The 13,874-nt window shown below is 37.3% G+C and overlaps 1 long non-coding RNA gene across 1 annotated transcript in view; it reads left to right on the top strand.

Annotated features, from left to right (window-relative positions):
- Positions 1 to 12,553, top strand: part of LOC309635832 — a 36,140-nt gene extending 23,587 nt beyond the window's left edge. The window contains exon 2 of the long non-coding RNA XR_014249054.1: positions 509 to 12,553. This is a non-coding gene — a long non-coding RNA (uncharacterized lncRNA). The remainder of the gene's footprint in view (positions 1 to 508) is intronic.
- The last annotated feature ends 1,321 nt before the right edge of the window (positions 12,554 to 13,874 follow it).

Genomic DNA, 13,874 nt, shown 5'->3' on the forward strand with positions numbered 1-13,874 from the left:
TATGTTAAATTTGTATTTCCTACTATTCTCAGTCAATATGTTTGGTGTTGACTTTCATAAGCCCCTAGTTTTTCTTGAGCAAGTGACTACTGCAGAACTTTGAAATTTTAACCTCAAGTGCACAGGATTGAGTTAATTACATCTTTTATTTCATGGCACCTTAGAAGGGTCCATGCAAGACCCTTCTTTCCACCACACCTTTTCTTCCGTGATCTCCATGCCCAATACCTGCCCCCGCTGTGACACCTGATGTATTTAATATATGTATTTGAATATCCACTTATCTTTGTTAAAAGCTTACTGATATTCTGTGTTAAAATGTTTTTAATTTACATAAATGGTATTATTCTACAGAACTGATCATTCCTATATTTTTTCACTATATACTGTATATTCAGTTCTATCTGCATTGCAGTATATACATCTAGTTTGGTGCTTATAATAGTAACATCCCATGGTAATCATGCAACACAAATTACTTATTCATTCTCCTGTTATGGTTCCCTAGGTTACTTCCAACTCCTCCCACTACTATGAATAATGCTGGAATAAACGTTCTCATACATCAGTCCTCAGTTTAAAAAAAAAACACAGACTGTTTCAGAGTTCCAACACTTTCATTTCATAGCCAAGGACACTACACTGAAAGAGGCTAAGAATGTTGTAGCCTGCATCCAAAGAAGAGAATTCAAGTTACAGAAAAGTACTTGGTTGCAAGGGCAGGATCAAGACGAGTTCAACTCTCCGACAGCATGCTCTGGTACACTTAACATACAGCAATCCCCCAAATCCTAGGAGGATGCATTCCAAGACCCCCAGTGAATGCCTGAAACTGCAGATGGTATGGAACCCTAGACCATGCTTTTTTCCTATACATACATACCTACGACAAAGTTTAATTTAAAAATTAAGCACAGTAAGATATTAACAATAATGAATAATAAAATAGAACAATTATAACATACTATAATAAAAGTTCCGTGAATATGGCCTCTCTCATAAAATATCTTATTGTACTGTACTCACCCTTCTTGTGATCATGTGAGGTGATAAAGTGTCTCTGTGATGAGATGAAGTGAATGACGTAGGCATTGTGACGTAGCATTAAGCTACTACTGACCTTCTGATGCAACATCAGGAGGATCATCTGCTTCTGGTGATCCTGGATCATCGAGTCATGATGATGTCGACAGCTGGATGTCAGGAGCAAACAATGAAGATCCCAGGCTGGACAAAGCAAGATAACAAATTTCATCATGCTACTCAAAACAGCACACAGGGGACTTCCCTGGTGGTGCAGTGGTTAAGAATCCACCTGCCAATGCAGGAGACACGGGTTCGAGCCCTGGTCCGGGAAGATCCCACATGCCGAGGAGCAACAAAGTCAGAGTGCCACAACTACTGAAGCCCGCGCGACTAGAGTCCGCGCTCCGCAACAAGAGAAGCCAGCGCAATGAGAAGCCCGCGCACCGCAGCAAAGGGTAGCCCCCCCGCTGTCCGCAACTAGATAAAGCCTGCGTGCAGCAACAAAGACCCAATAATAAATAAATGAATAATAATAATAATAAAACAGCACATAACTTAAAACTTATGCATTGTTTATTTTTGGAATTTTCCATTTAATATTTTCTGACTATGGTTGATAGGGCTGATCAAAACCATGGAAAGCAAAGCTGCAAATAGAGGAGGACTACTATATTTACCAGGTGTATAAGATACACTCTTTAAAAATTAAATATCTTTCATCACACAGGTATTGAAAATGGGTGTTGATGTGGCTGTTGTTAAACACAATGCTATATCCTAGAAATCATTAAGTTGTGAATATGTTACTATATTCTACTAACTGATAAAAAGAATAAAAGCACAAGCTAAGAAGAAATATATAGGCATCGGTGCACAGTGGTACATCGCAGGCTACAGTCATGTAATTTATTTCGAACTATAATTTTGAGAAATAACCCAAACTCTACCTCTGACCAGCTGTGTGGTTTGTTATTGTCGTTAAGAAAACTTCCAAAGGGATGTGAGTCTGGTATCTTTGGGGGAAATGTTCTGTGCTTCTGAGCTCCACCACCTGGGAATGGTCTCATTTGTCATTTTGCATCTTATACACTAGCCCCCCTACAGAACATGTGAACAGTCATTTTTGGAATCATTGGTGGGAGGCTGGGGTGATAGAATGCAAATAGCTACATCTCCCTATAAGCCTCTGTTTCCTCATCTAAAAACAAGGGAGAGTCTGGTATGTAACAGACAATGAATAAAAGGTATCATTTTTCTTTATCCTATTTTTAGCGAAATTCCATGCATTCCACTACACACGATAACAAATGTGCTTTCAGTCTTTTGTTATGACATAAAAGTGAAATATAGAAGCCTTTATTTTCTGGGTTATACTGCTTCTTACCTTGCTGATCACTCTTAAAATTCATGTAGTAATGTGCATGATATGTGCAGAAGAGGCTTTACCATGAAAGTGGAAAAAGCCACGAATAATGGAAGTTGTGGAGTGTCCAAGTGGGGAAGGGAAGGCAGACTCTGCTTGGAAACATTACTACATGTGTTTCTGGTAAATTGCCTGAAGAGATCTTAGGAGAAAGGGACTGGAATCTCTAAATCTTCACTAACTTATTGTGATATTTTTTTCTATTCTGAATACTTAATTTTATATTTATAACTAATTTTATACTTTTAAAACTTTTTATTTTATATTGGTGTATAGTTGATTAACAATGTTGTGATAGTTTCAGTTGTATAGCAGAGTGATTCAGTTATACATATACATGTATATATTCTTTTTCAAATTCATTCCCCATTTAGCTTGTTACATATTGAGCAGAGTTCCTTGTGCTATACAGTAGGTCCTTGTTGATTATCCATTTTAAATATAGCAGTGTGTACATGTCAATCCCAAACTCCCTAACTATCCCTGTCCCCCACCCTTTCCCCCATATACTTAATTTTATATTTATAATTCTGTGTCCTTTTCTAAAAGTGTTCATTCACAAATGAATTACTTTAGACACCACAAAACCTGGATTTGCCCTTGAACATATGTATAACACTGTAATTTAAGAATATGAGAAAAGCAGGCAGACATATCTCAATTCAGTAAAAGAGTTTTCTGGAGCAGAAGGGATCCCCTGAGTTGAATCTTTGGGCAAGTTACTGTTCTTCTGTCTGGACTTGGCTTTCTTGTCTTACAACATGCAGATTTAACGGGCTCCAAAAACCCCTTCCAACCTAGAAAATCCTGACTTCATGCCTGTCTTACTATACTTTCAATAATATTTTCCAATAAATAATATTTTAAAGGAAGTCCAAAGTGAATCCTCATTTTTAAGATTGTAAGTCTTCAGTACTGTGAATAATCACATCCACCCTCCTACTAGGTATTTATTTTGTAAATGTAAATGAATGAATGAAGTTCTTAAAGCACACTAGTTACAGCATGTCACTATAGAACTAATTTGCTTTATAAGGGCAGGAACATTTCTTCTGTTGGCTTTAGTTCAAACTGACCAAGAGAAAACTACATGCTGATCTTCATTTATATCACTACTCAAAATAACCCATTCTGAAAGAGGAAGAGGCATTTTTACAGTCTCAGTGAGACCAACTAAAATCTCCATGTAAACCAAGTTGTTTTAGAAAGTATGAACAAAATAGATCTGACATTTATGAGAAATCAATGATAGTTGTTTCTCTTCTGAGCTTAGTTAGCTGACAAACTCTGAAAGACTTTAAAGGGGAAAAAATGATAACATAGCTTAGTCCTCAAATGCAAGGACACAAAAAATAAGGGGTTGGAAACATTCCCTTCCAGTGGTAAATTCCAAAACACACTGCTGTTTATGGGGCACGGGGGGCAGGTTGTTGGAAATATGGCAAAACAGGTATGATGAAGTCAGGATTTTCTAAATTGGAAGGGACCTTATGGAGCCACTCAAATTTACATGTTTTAAGATAAAAAACTTGAGGCCCAGGGCTCCCCTGGTGGCGCAGTGGTTAAGAATCTGCCTGCCAATGCAGGGGACACAGGTTCGAGCCCTGGTCTGGGAAGATCCCACATGCCTCGGAGCAACTAAGCCCGTGAGCCACAACTACTGAGCCTGCGCGTCTGGAGCCTGTGCTCCGCAACGGGAGAGGCCGCGACAGTAAGAAGCCCGCGCACCGCGATGAAGAGTGGCCCCCGCTCGCCGCAACTGGAGAAAGCCCTCGCACAGAAACGAAGACCCAACACAGCCAAAAATAAATTAAAAAATAAATAAATAAAAAAAAAAAAAACAAAAAAAACAAAAACAACTTGAGGCCCAGACAGAGTGTGACTTGCCCAAAGCCGCATACCCAGATAAGGCAAAACTGAGGCCAGACCCTGTGACCACAAAGCTTATACAGTTTCACCCCCACTAACCTGAGACTGCAGAATCCCTTGAGTGCTTTAATACTTCAGTGCCCAACTAGGAGCTCATGGTACAAAGCATGAAGCAATGTTTGCTCTACCCAGTGTTAAACTTTACGATAAAGTTACAATAATTAAGAGAGTGGGTATTGGTGCAAAGCTAGACAGAGACCTGTGGGACACATTGGGGTGCCTAGGAATTAGACCCACACATATATGGAATCTTGAAGCATGAAAGTGGTGGATTTGTAGATTAGAGGGTAACAATGGCCAATTAATAGTGCTTGAACAAATGGATATCCATATGAAAAAAAAACTGGATCACTGTTTCTTTTTAAAAAATATTTTTTTATTTATTTAGAAATGAGCAATTTTTAAAAATTGAAGTATAGTCGACTTACAAACTACTTCAAACTATGCACGCACACACAGACACATACACAAAACAATTCCAGGTCCATGAAATGTAAACAAAAATAAAACTTTAAAATGTTTAGAAAAAAAATAAGAGAATGGGTTTGTGACATTGGGATAGGGAAGGATTTCTTAAACAAATCACGAAATCACAAACAATAAAGGAAAAGATTTAGTAGTTCAACCCCATTTTAAAATGTATCAAAATACATAATATTTATATACATATTTGTGAAAATTTATTGGACTATTCTTTAAGATTTGTGCACTCTGTGTCTATTATACTTTAGTTTTTTTTTATATTTACCAAAAATAGGACACTATAATAAAAGTGAAGAGGCAGGCCACACTCTGGGTAAAGATATTTACAACATCTATAGTCAACAAAAGATTATTATTCAGAATATATAAATCTAGGGGAAAAGATGAATACTCAAATAGAAAAATGTGAAAAAGGTATGAACAGTTAAGTCATAGAATAGGAATCCTGAATGGACAGTAAACATGAAAAGATGTTCAATCTCACTGGTTACAAGCAAATGAAAATGAAGATCATAATGAGAAAACATTTTGCTTACATTTAATTAACAAACTTTAATAAGTCTACTAGGACCAAGTATTGGTGAGAATGTAGAGCACCAGAAACTTTTATATATTGCTGGTGGGAGTAAAAATTGGTGAAAATTACTTAGGAAATTTTTGAAATATCCATTAAATTATACACAAACACCATAATCCAGCAATCCCTCTCTAAGTAAATACCAAAGAGAAACTCTTTTATACATTCACAGGGAAATACATTCACATGTACCAAAGACACTCACAGAAGCATTGTTTGTAACAACAAAAATGTAAACAACTGAAAAGTCCAAACAACAAAAGACCAGATAAATAAGTTATAGTACACTCAAGCAATAGAATACTATATGGCTGTGAAAATAAATGAACAAGAGCTAAATGTATCAACATGAATAAATTTCACAAAAATAATGTTAAATGGAGAAGGGGGAGTTGCAGAAGGATGGTTATAGTATGATTTCCTCCTCTTATCTTCACTGAGATGTTACCAAAGCCTTTGGGGGGAGATCACATCTTGAATCCTGAGAAACACTGGGCTCACCACAATTGGGACATTTGGCAGGGCATAGTATGGGCCAGGTACTGGACCTCAGGCAGGAATATGGTCTGTATTTGCTGCTTCTAATCTCACTTTGGCTAAACTCCAGCTCGCAGGAACAGGTCCAAGCAGAACCTATATATGGGGTAAACGAGTATCCTCAACTGACCCAAGAAGGAAGAGAAGAGATGGAATTTCATCTGTATGTGACCCAAGAAAGCCAAGTACAGATAAGCACAGGGCCATGCTCACCCAGCCGTTTTCAGGTCAAAACGACAATGACAGATATGCCTCTGAGTCACGCTGATCCAGTCTGGACTTTAAGCTTGATGTACAGTTGTCATCCTGGAAACTCCCTTCACCACCAACCTGGGGAGTCCCTTCACTGGTCCCCTGAGTTGCATATCCTGTTTCTTGTATCCTGTATCTTCCTCTTGCTTCATTCACTTACTTGTTTTGGTGCTACATATCATCCCACAACTTCCTAAGAAATTATTTTTGGGAGATAAACATTTTGAGTCTGAAAATATCTTGCCCTGGTACTTGATTAATACATAGTTTGGCTGGGTATAAAATTCGAGTTTAGGAATCATTTCTTTCAGAATTTTGAAGGCATTTCTCCACCGTCTCCTAGTTTCCAGTGGTGTTGCTTAGTGTAAATCTCTTTCAATTCATTGTGCTGAGGCTTCATTATGCCTTTTTAATTTGGAAAACTCTTATGTTTCAGTTCTGAGAAATGTGCTTGAATCACCTTGTTGATAATTTCCTCCCCTCCATTTCCTCTCTTACTTCTACTTCTTTTATTCAGATTTTGGAACTCGACTCCTGGTTATTTTTCTCACGTATTCATTCTCTTTCTTTTTTTTGTTTTTTTGTTTTTGGTCTACTTTCTGGGATAACTCTTAACTTTATCTTACACTTCTTGAGTTTTTATTTCTATGATCATGTTTTAAATTCCCATGAGCATTTTTGTTTTCTCTTAATGTTGTCTTTTTATATATTTCTATTCTTATTTCATAGACACAATATGTTCTCCTAACTCTCACAGGATAATGCTAGTTTTCTTGAAATTATCTTTACTCCGCATAGCTGTCATTTCTTCCAAGATGCTTCTTTTCCCATGTGTTTTAGTTTCTAGTTTTTATGTTAGACACTTTTTTTGGCTGTCTGGTAATCCTTGGTTGTCTGCTCATGTTTAAAGGTGAGAGGTAAAAGCGGATTGGAAGTTCTGAGCATTTGGGTGTAGCTTCCTTATAAGTAGGGAGGGAGCTTCCATGTAGGGTGATATGGTTGGACCTTCTGTGGGGAAACTTTTGATGCAGTATCTTTAGGTTTTTCCTCCTTCACTCATCAGATTTCTCAGAGATGATGGTTTCATTCTTTTGCCTGCAGGGGAAGGCTTGGCTGCTAGTATTTGGGTAGCTGAGTGGGAGAAGAGAGCTAGTGGAGTTCAGCAATCAAAACATACATTTTTTTTATATCTTTATTGGAGTATAATTACTTTACAATGTTGTGTTAGTTTCTGCCATACAACAAAGTGAATCAGCTATATGTATACATATATCCCCATATCCCCTCCCTCTTGAGCCTCCCTCCCACCCTCCCTATCCCACCCCCCTAGGTCATCACAAATATCGAGCTGATCTCCCTGTGCTATGCAGCAGCTTCCCACTAGCCATCCATTTTACCTTTGGGAGTGTATATATGTCAGTGCTACTCTCTCACTTTGTCCCAGCTTCCCCTTCCCCCTCTGTGTCCTCAAGTCCATTCTCTACATCTACATCTTTATTCCTGCCCTGCCACTAGGTTCATCAGTACTGTTTTTTTAGATTCCATATAAGTGCAATAGCATCCGGTATTTGTTTTTCCCTTTCTGACTTACTTTACTCTGTATGACAGACTCTAGGCCCATCCACCTCATTACAAATAACTCAATTTTGTTTCTTTTTATGGCTGAGTAATATTCCATTGGAAACATACATTTATTTAATCAATCCCCTTCTTTCAGGTATGGTATCTGTACTGTTAACCAACTATATCTGGTTTTCTCCAGTTCAGAAACTGTTATCATCTCCAGAGAACAAGAATTCACACTGCTGTTGTGGCGGTAATGGGAAACCTCAGGATCTGAATGCTTCCTAACAATCCTCTTTAGCTTTTAATCAGTCCTCTTTAGTTTAGCCCCTGCTTCCCCTCACCCTACCCTACCCCCACTCCACACCACTTCACACATCCCTAATGCCACCAGTTTTGAGGTTTTTCAGAATTATGTGGTGTAAATCCAATTCGTTCTCATCTTTTCCAGTATCAGTTTAGGATTTGGCTTTTCCAGGTTTACTAAGTCAATTCCCACTCATGCGTCTGCTTTTCAGCTTCTAAAAAAAAAAAAAAAAAATGACACTGCAGGGGATTCCCCTTGGCATGTGAAACAAAATACTAACCAAACCTGGACCTAAAAAGAAGAGCTCAACTAGGAATTGTCTGTTATGTTTGATTTGTAGGTAGGTTCTCACTGTTCACTTGGGAGAGACAATCATATTCTCCTTGTCATTGTAGGTTTATGCCCTTAATTAGAAATTCCTTTATGAGTAGTTCAGGAGGGATTGAAATTTTATGTGTATATTCAAGCCACCATTTTTACCTGGCAGTTTATATCATAATATAATGACTGTTTAATTCCTTATGTCTTTTATTTATCTCAAGTATCACATAATTAATTAATGAAAAGTTTGAGAAACTACATTAAAGGCATGAAGCTTAGAGAATAGGCATCATTCTGCCTCTCTGTACATAGATATCTTTAAAATTTCATCTAAGAGAAGGCAGAATTATAGAGCTTGAAACCATAAAATCCAGCCCTTTTCCCCTTATTTTTAAGAAGGGCAAACTATCCAGGGAGTTGATGTGATTTGTTCCTAAATGTTAGTAACAGACCTAGAATTATCTGTAAAATCTCCTGATGATGGGTCAAAGTTCTTTTGCTAAGTATCCAGAGAACTCAGTCTAGTGGGAGAAGAGAGCTAGTGGGGTTCAGCAATCAAAACATACATTTTTTTATATCTTTATTGGAGTATAATTACTTTACAATGTTGTGTTAGTTTCTGCCGTAGTTTTGGTTTTTTTTTTTTTTTTTATAGTAGACTAAACTATTTCCCCCAATATTCAGTTTTTCTGTTTACTGTTTTTCCTGCTGGTAACAGTCAAATCATTCCAACTTCTTACAGCTTCCACCAATTACATCATAATCAAGAGGATCTAAATTTACACACATTGCTTAAAACAATCAATGAACCAGATATTTTTATGTAAAAAAAAAAAAATCTGTTCTTAAGCAAGGGACAAAATGGGAAAATCTTAATCAGTTTCTCATGGTTGGTTAATCCAGACTAACTCAGGCCTTCTCTTTCACGCAGTCACTTAACTAATAACATACATCTATCAGATACAGTTTGCCGAGAAAGACCTGAGTATTTCACCTGGTTTGGGGTATTGGTGTTAAGTCACATGCTTTCATTGTTCCTACAGATGTCTTCAATTTTATACTCAGACTTCCATTCTCATGGGTGATGTTTTACAACATCTCCTCCGCTTTTCCACATCGCCTTGGGAACACACCATCTTAGGGATTCAGGAAGCATACACCCAAAAATGGATTCAGTTGTGAAAGTTCATCCCATTTAAGCAATGTTGCTTCCCTGTCTTTTCTCCTTTGCAAACTAATGTGCACAATAGCTTATAAGGTAACGGCACATTCATTTTAACACTTCAAGAATTGAGGACTCATCCGGGTTTTTCAAATCAAAGAAAATAATCAGTTTTCATGTCCCAGAGTTTTAAAATTCTGCCAGTTAACTCTACGAGAATGCCTCATACACATTCTAAAAAACTGAGCTAACTGGGAAAGTATTTCTGAAAAAATGAATCTTCCAGATTATTTTCTCTTATTATCCTTTTTTTCCACAGAAAGTTTTAAAAATCCACTTACTCACTTTCACTTCAAGAATTTAAGCAGAATTTGTACATGCTTAAGTAAAAAGGAAATAGAACAAGCATTTTAAAACTTAGCAGCAGCAACACCATCCGCAAACACACACCATTCTCTATTGATTGTGTTAATGGATCTTAAATACTAGGTAGTTTGAAGTTAAATATAACGCGAGAATCTGAAACCGGAAGGCAAAATGATTCACAGATCCTTGATTTGTGATTTTAAATATGAGCATGAGAGAATATTTGGTGGGGTTTTATTTTTACCTGTGCTCGGTCCAGAATGGTCCTACGGCAGTGAAGACAGGAAGGTAAATGGTTGGAGAGCAGCTGCCTGCCATTAAATTTATCTGCTTCTCAAAATCATTAGGAACAGCTGAGAGTGCTGCAAAATTCAGCCTTGTGATTTCTCTTAGTTCAAAGTCTCTCAGGTTCAGCCCAATCTCCATCTTTCTCCTGGGAATGGAGAACAATATTCCTTTCATAAGAGCTTTATGTACATTTTGAAGAAAAACAAAAACCAGGGGACAAACAGATGTGTACCTATACAGACTTGCTCCTGCCTGTGTTTTTACTCTTCTGGACCTCCATATTCCTGTAAGGGGTTAAACCAGAAATAATAGCTAATCATTATGATGCATTTTCTATATCCTAGGCTCTTTATATGTGCCGTCTCATTTAATCTTTGCAAACACTACAACATGGAGACCATTGTTATCCCTATTTTATCCATGAAAAAAAATCGATGCTTTGAGAAATTAAGTAACTCTTCCCAAGGTCACTCAGTCAGCAGAAGGTGAGCTAGAGTCAAATCCTGACAGCTTAACTCCTGAGTCATCATACTTATCCCATGCTTGACAGAGAAACAATCACCTCATAGCAATTGCTAGAACAGCTTTCCCCAGTATCAGTGGCCTACTTTTCATTAAACTCTAAAAGTGTTCACTATTTTACTGCTGGGCACCATGTCGAGACTAATTTGGATCCTCTATGAAAAAATTATCCTGTGAAAAGTAACTTTAGTGTATAAATCATAAAGATATGAGTATTTTTCTTTATTTTGAGTAATTTTCTTTTTAAATCAACTTGATTGAGGCATAATTTTTATGCAACAATATGTACCATGTTCTGTGTATTGGCTGGTGATTTTTGACAAATGTATGTACCCGTGTATACTCACCCCAGACAAGCTGTACAATATTTCCATCATCTCAAGAAATTCCCTGTACTCTTTTGCAGTCAATCCCCCTGTAACCCCCAGTCAGCCTCAGGAAACCACTGATCTGCTTTTTACCCTATAGATTAGTTTTGACAGAAGTTGTTATTTCAGATAAATGGAATCACACAGTATGTACTCTTTTGTGTCTATTAGTTTGGCATGTTTTTGAGATCCATCCTTTTTTTTTTTTTGTATGTACTTATCAGTAGTTAATTCCTTTTTATTGATGAATAGTATTCCATTGAATGAAGATATACAAAATTTTTCCATCCATTTACCTGCTGATAAACATCTGGATGTTTATATTTGGGCCATCATGAATAAAGTTGGTAGGGACATTCATGTGTAAGACTTGGACTGGGATTTCCTGGATCATATGATAAGTGTATGAGTGTTCCAGTTGCTCCACATCCTTACCAACACTTGGTATTATATCTTTATAATTTTAGCCATTCTACTGGGTGAGTAGTGATATCTTGTCTAAATTTACATTTTCCTGATGACTAATAATAATAATAGCACTGAGCATCTTTTCTTGTTCTTATTGGCCAAACACATACCTGTTCTTTTTTTTTGTTTGTTTTTTCTTCTTCTTTTTAAAGTATTCTGCAAAGGTAGCAAACACCAGTAATATTTTCTTTACAAATTAAAGAAAACCGAAGGAATGTTACCCCTATACTTTGTATCTCTCTCCGAGGTTGCAAATGATTTTTCCAGTTGTGATCTGCTTTATGAGACACAGGGCTTTGCTTCTAGGTGTGGGCAGCTTCCTGTCTCTGAAGCCCTGGTGCTCCAGCAATCCTCAAAATGTTTGAATTGAAATGAACTGTATTGAAGTAACTGTGCTCAAACTTTAGATGGAGCAGAAGAAACTGCATTAGTTGTGGGAAGAATGGGGTTCTATTTTACCAAGGTTTGTTCACAATTATCCATTCTGATAAAAGCATCATCTTCTATGCATTACATTGTCCCCCATTTCATCATTAACTATTGAATATCCTTACGCACAATGACAACACAGACTAATAGACTACATTTGCTTCAAAATAAAGTCAGTTACAATCGATCAGCTTATGTTTTGTTTTGTTTTATAATGGTTTTTAATTTTTATTTATTTATTTATTTATTTTTGGCTGTGTTGGGTCTTCGTTTCTGTGCGAGGGCTTTCTCTAGTTGCAGCAAGCGGGGGCCACTCTTCATCGCGGTGCGCTGGCCTCTCACTGTCGCGGCCTCTCTTGCTGCGGAGCACAGGCTCCAGACACGCAGGCTCAGTAGTTGTGGCTCACGGGCCTAGTCGCTCCGCAGCATGTGGGATCTTCCCAGACCAGGGCTCGAACCCGTGTCCCCTGCATTAGCAGGCAGATTCTCAACCACTGCGCCACCAGGGAAGCCCCCTTGTTTTGTTTTTTAAGGTAACACTGGTTTACCACATTATATAAGTTTCATGTGTACAACATTATAATTAGACTTCTGTATACACTATGGCATGCTCATCACCAAAAGTTTAGTTTCCATCCATCACCATATAGTTGACCCCCTTTACCCATTTTGCCCTCCCTCCACCCCCCTTCCCCTCTGGTAACCACTAATCTCTTCTCTGTATCTATGTGTTTGTTTCACTTTCCTTTGTTTGTTTCTTAAAATATTTCACATATGAGTGACATCATACAGTATTTGTCTTTCTCCATTTGACTTATTTCACTTAGCATAATACCCTCAAGGTCCATCCATGTTGTCACTGTATACCATATCTTTAGCCATTCATCCATCAATGGACAGTTAGGTTGTTTTCATATCTTGGTTATTGTGAATAATGCTGTGAGGAACATAGGGGCGCATGTATCTTTTTGAATTCAGTGTTTTCATATTCTTTGGATAAGCTCCTGTTAGGTAAAAATATTCTACTTTAACTTTTCATGCCAGCTTCTATTGGACTCATTTCTCATTTCACAAATTGTTTGACCTTCTGTGAATAATGCAGGATGGCCTAAAGTGGGAATATTTGTCTGTGGCTTACTAGTTTTCCTTAGCCTTCTCAACTCCCAGATGCTCGGTGAGTTCAGGCTGCTTCTAGCCTCTTGACTGTAGACCTCATTTTTATCCAACCCCCTTAACCACAAAGCTCACCCAGAAGATAAAATTTAATGTGATAGATTAATTCAAAAATCTTATGGTCTATTATTTTTATCTGTCATCCTTACTGGATAACATTTGTTTTTTGTTTGTTTGTTTTATTTTGTTTTTAATGGTAGTAATAGATCTCTTATCTCAAAGGAGTAGATTGAAATTCAACAGGCCCTGTGGTAGAACAAGACAATGGATAGGAAAGTTATTGATCTGAGACACCTTTTTTCCATGTTTCAAATAAAACGTGGTTGCCCCATGATATGCCAGGTCCAAACTTTCCACATAACCCCTTGTTTTTAAAAAACAGTAATCAACCCCAGGGAAGATACATACTGTGGTTTACTCCATGTGAAATTTTAGTAACCTAAAAAGAAGTGTGAAGGACAAACCTCCAGAGGTACTTTATACATCTGCCAAGGTGGGCCAGTCGTGATGCCATAACCTAACAAGGCATAGGATTTCATGTCATCTACAATTTTCTAAAAATAAAACCAAAATTCATATGAAATGGTTAGAGAAAACCTATATAAACTTTTGCCAAGAAGGAAACAATCTATAACCAATGTTATAACCAATGCTTCTTTTAACTATCGATTTTTTTTTAA

Source organism: Balaenoptera borealis (genome assembly GCF_965194805.1).
Source record: "Balaenoptera borealis genome assembly, chromosome: 10".
NCBI classification, from domain to species: domain Eukaryota; kingdom Metazoa; phylum Chordata; class Mammalia; order Artiodactyla; family Balaenopteridae; genus Balaenoptera; species Balaenoptera borealis.